A 5,554-nucleotide genomic window follows, 5' to 3' on the forward strand; every position below is an offset into this window, starting at 1 on the left:
GAAGGATGGGAAAAAATTAAAATTTTAAATTTGTTTAAACTGTCATAAAAGGAAAAAGTCATTTATAGGTTTTGTGAAATGCATAAGAGAAACCTCAACTAAATTGGAGTCAGGAAGGCCTGTAGGGGGAGTCCTCATGCTCTATCATACATCGTCAATTACTCCAAATAGGAAGAGACAGATGCTTGCATCTCCCACAGGAAGTACAGCTACTTCACCCTTGAAGGAAGACTTCTCTCCCGACCCGGCAACAGCCCAGCCAATGAGAAGCCACTGGAACCCTGAACTGTTACTTCTCCCCATGGACCTTCTCTCAGAACAGCCCTCCCTGTTCTCCCGTTTTCTCTGTGAAAACAAGCCTGTTCCTTTGTTCTCTGAATGTGCCTATGGTGCCATAACATGCATATCTCAAATTGCTATTCTTCTGGCTATTCCCAAATAAACTTGTTTTAAGGGTAAAATAACTGGTGAATTTGCTTTTTAAGTTGACATATAGGGTGTCAGAAGTGGGATTTGGAGATCGTGACCCACGAGAGATGGTGACCCCCAGAACTGAGCAAGGTCCCACACTGAGGCCCTGTGTGGGAATTCCGGGCTCCGCTCCCTCTGCATTCCGAGCTCTCTGACTTTACTCAGGATCAGGAGAGGCTCTGCCCTCTCAGCGGAGGGACTGTCCTCCTGGGTCATGGCTCTGTCCTTGGGTTCGAGGCATCGTCCCTGGTGAGTACTCAGCTGTTTTCTGAAGGCAGCACAGTTCCTTTAGGGGGTCAGGCTTGCTGAGAATCCAGGAGTTTTTCTTTGCTTTTCAGATTCCTTTTGCAATCAAGCCTGGGAATCCAGCAAGTTTCTTTTGTTTTTAGATTCCTTTGGGGATCAGGGCTAGGACTCTAGCAACTTTCCTGGGTTTTCGAGGAAATTTCAGAAATGGGATCCCAGTCATCTAAATGTTCTGAGGGAAACCCTCCTTCAGGGACCCCAGTCAGGTTTATGTTTAAGAACTTTGGGCCCCCTACACGCTGAGTGTTAACTTAGTGGACCAAACTGACAGAGAGTAATGCAGAGTTGCAATGGCCGTTACGGGGGACTTTCAATCTCCCAAACTCATTTTTCTTAAAACCAAATTGGAAGACCATGGCTACAAAATTAAGCAAAATGAATGGTATATCTATTTTCACTGGTACCTGGAGGCTTCTGAACACACACAAAACACTAAAATTGCCTCACAAGATACTGTGTCTAAATTAGCCAACACACCTAAAAAACTGAGGGAGAGCAAAACGGCCTCTGAAGCCTCATGTCCCCTTCTCCTTCCTTGTCTCAGGCACCATCTTGCTTGTCTTCTCAGACTCCGCTCCAGCAGCCATCTTGTGCTCAGGCTCTGCCCCACCACCATCTTCCTCCCTCCCCCTCTGCAAAAACCTGCCCCTTTAAAATCAGACCCTCTGAAGATTCAAATGCTAAACCCTTAATTACCATTTCTAAGTTAACTGGAGCAAATAAACAACTAGAAGGAAAAACTTAAATAGTAGTTACCCTCGACTTTTGAGAATAGCTAAAATGACTCCAAAAACAGCTCTAAAAGGTTCCCTATAACATGCAAATAAAAAATATCTTTAGTAAAAGACTTTGGCCATCTGAACAAGTAAACTTAACTTAGTCCATCTGCCAGAAATATGATTTGGATCCAACTATTCTTTTGAGTTTTGTATCTGAGACATAGCTAAATTTTTTAAAGTGAAAGCTAGGAGATGTCTGTTTGTCTGTCTATGTGTCTATATATGTATGTTATAGAGATGCGATATTTTTCTACCTCTGGATGGTATTGCCAAAACTAATTTGTAAAGAGCTCTATTTAATTGGCTTGAAATTAAGCACTTATAAATTAAGTGTTCCTAAACCTCAAAAATATAATAGAAACTAACCCAAATGTTTTCAAGTTTATATGATCTAGGATTAATCTTTAGTAAATAAAAGCTAGCTTAAGGTTGTTCATTTAACTGAAACAGGCATGTCTTTAGAGTTATCAGTGCTGAGTATAATGCAGACATACAATTTTCACTGTACCTGGGTTTATTAAGCTCATGTTATCTCTGTTACAAGGTTTGTCAGCAAGAAAGTAGCTCAAGATGATAGTTGGCTAATGTCAAATCCAAGCATGATTGTTAAAAGCAAGTAATGTAAATAAGATCCAAGTTTATACTAAGTTAAACTAAATAATGGGTGGTCATTGAATATCTAAATCATTTCCAGATAAGATGAACGTTAATTACTGAACATAGGTTTATCTATTTTTTTCTTAAAAGATTGGCACCTGAGCTAACAACTGTTGCCAATCTTCTTCTTTTTTTCCTTCTTCTTCTCCCTGAAGGCCCCCAGCACATAGCTGTATATTCTGAGTTGTGAGTGCCTCCAGCTGTGCCATGTGGGACACCGCCCCAGCATGGCCTGACAAATGGTGCCACGTCTGAGCCCAGGATCTGAACCAGCGAAACCCTGGGCTGCTGAAGCAGAGGGCACGAACTTAACCACTCAGCCACAGGGCAGCCCCAGGGTTTATCTATTTTTGGCTTCCTATTGCAAAGAAAACTAAGGATAAATTTGGGTCTGTTAGTAACTGTCTTGTGCCATGTTGAAAGATTGCACTATCAAAAGGGCACATACTCCCAGAAATTATGAAATATATTTATAAATCTGCCAGTCCATGGTTGCTTACTTCTTAGTTTTCACTGGGAATTGGGATTCTAAGGTTAGGAATTCTAATATATGTAATAAAGCTACTAGAAATAAAAAGGGAAACATCCCTGTATGGAAGGAAAGTAGGATGTGTGTTTCAATAAAAGAAGGGTATGAGGAATGGAAATGCATTTTGTTGAAGGAAAGGAAATTGATTTTGTCCTAAAGAGAGGATGGTTATTTCAGAATGGGAAAAAGAAAAACATAGGACAAAATCTAAATGTGAAAAGAAAGTGTAGAAGGTTCATGGAAAGAATCTTAGGAAAGAAATTTTAATGTGTGGTCAAGCTGGCTAAGATTAAAATGAATTTATTAAAATGAATTTTAATATCAAAAGTAGACTGACGCAAAATTAAAATTTGGCTCTCTTTTCTGTTGAAAAGACAAAATTTTCTTGGGCTATTGATCTGTTTTTTTTTTTTTTCTTTCTTTCTGGAAAAGATTTGCCCTGAGCTAAGATCTGTTGCCGATCTTCCTCTCTCTCTTTTTTTCCCTCCCCAAAGCCCCAGTGCATGGTTGTATATTCTAGTTGTAGGTCCTTCTAGTTCTATGTGAGCCACCACCACAGCATGGCTGCTGACAGATGAGTGGTGTGGTTCTGCGCCCAGGAACCAAACCTGGGTGGCTGAAGTGGAGCGTGCTGAACTTTAACCAGTAGGCCATCAGGGCTGGCTCGTTTTTGGTCTGTTCCTGATAGCAGATTGTTAAAGCTTCTTTACCTTTAAGCAATACGCCTAGAGAAGAGATTTTGTGTTTTGTCAAAATAATTTCCCGTGTTGTTTCTATCAGGTCTTTAATCACTTAGGATAACAGAGTCTTCTTAGTATTGAAAGAGTTACATATTGCTTACAACTATGTAACCTTTTTTTTTTCTGCTTTATCTCCCCACACCCCCACTGTACATAGTTGTATTTCTTAGTTGCAGGTTATTCTAGTTGTGGGATGTGGGGTGCCGCCTCAACGTGGCCTGACGAGCGGTGCCATGTCCGCACCCAGGATGCGAACCCTGGGCCGCTGCAGCAGAGCGCGGGAACTTAACCACTCGGAGCCAGCCCCCTATGTAACCTTTTGTATTTGCCTTTGAAACCTGTTATTGTTACTTTGGTCAAATAGATACTAAAGTATTAACAATGACTTGTGATCCTGTTTGGTCAAGTGTCCAAACCTTTTGATATTTTTGACAGGTCTCCCAAAAATTCAAATTCTAAAAAGTCTTTTTGACCTAGTTGTAACTTTGGGATTTTCCAGGGAGCACCTGAGACATCTCAAAAGATTTGTTTCTTCTCTGTATAAAAAGAGAGATTACGCTAATTGGTCTTATTTGGTATGTCAAATTACATGAGAAGTATGATCACACAAGTGATAATAAAGCTGTTTAGGTCATATTGTATGAGGAATGTCACTATAAAGGTTCTAGAAATAGTATAAAATTCCTAAAACTCGGATATGTTGTAATATAATGTTTTTACCTCTAATTTTAGTTACTATCTAAAATGTATGTCACAAAAACCCCCAAATTTCCTTGTCAGTTGCATTACCCATTCATTGCCTTTTTAAAATGTCTTTTGTCAGACAATTATTATTTTACTCTAATGCTTTTACAAATATACTTCATTTTCAAAGGGATTCATGGAAAAGGTTTTGACAAGTACTCTGGAATACAGGTTTTTGATAACTTTAAGGTCATAACACTGAACTGGGCAGGAATTTCTAAAACTCAAATGGAAAAATTATTGCTTTAATGTTTCATTTCCCAGATATAAATGGCCCCCTTTCCTCCTCTTCTTAAACTCTCTATAACTTACAACAATTTGGTAAAGTATATCTTTACAACAAGGATTAAAACGTTTATTCTTTTCTCACTGCCCGATCCCTCCAGAATTTGGAAACTCTTAAGTATTCTTTTCAAGACAATATATGTATTTGCATGGGTTCAGTTAAGGTCTGTTCTCCTTGTAACAAGACACAATCAGGAAATATTGGCTACATTACCAAGGCTTTGACTAGAATGTCATATTCGAGAAAGATGTACATAGACTCAGAAATGACCAGACAGCTTTAAGAACTGCTTGGAAAAATCAGCCTAGTACATTGCATACAAGCTTTCAGCAAAGCAATCTTAAAAAGAGCTTACATATATAAAGGGGCCGGCCCCGTGGCCGAGTGGTTAATTTCCTGCGCTCTGCTGCGGCGGCCCCGGGTTTCGCTGGTTTGGTCCCTGGGCGCAGACATGACACCACTCGACTAGGCCATGCTGAGGCACCGTCCCACATGCCACAACTAGAAGGATCCATAACTAAAAACATACAAGTATGTACCAGGGGGCTTTGGGAGAAAAAGGAAAAATAAAATCTTAAAAAAAAAAAAAAAAGACCTTATATGGTCAATCACTATTTATGCTGCATTTATATAAACAATCAGGCCAAGTTTAACACAAATTAGTTTTACTATGATTATCTTTAATAAAAATGGGGGTAATTTTGGAGAAAGAAATTATATTTGCACCTTTGTAAATATTAAATTCTGGTCCTATTAATTATCTTTAAGGTTTTCTTACATACCTGTAAGCTGGACTGGATCCCAAATTCTTCTAGTTTCCTTAAACGTCTGGGTATGACTCTCCAAACTAATGTTTCCAATTTTTACTGCTCTTGAAATCTCCTCGGAAGGGACCGTACCAGGCCCTCCTCACTGCCCAGATGGCAGCCACACTTCAGGGACTCGAGCCTTGGGTGCGCATCTTACAGCTAAAGAAGGCTCCACCTGACACCTAGTCCTGTAGAAACACTGGGGACCTGAAATCAAACTGACTAGGAAGAGA

The sequence above is a fragment of the Equus przewalskii genome, chromosome 19 (assembly GCF_037783145.1).
Source record: "Equus przewalskii isolate Varuska chromosome 19, EquPr2, whole genome shotgun sequence".
NCBI lineage: Eukaryota > Metazoa > Chordata > Mammalia > Perissodactyla > Equidae > Equus > Equus przewalskii.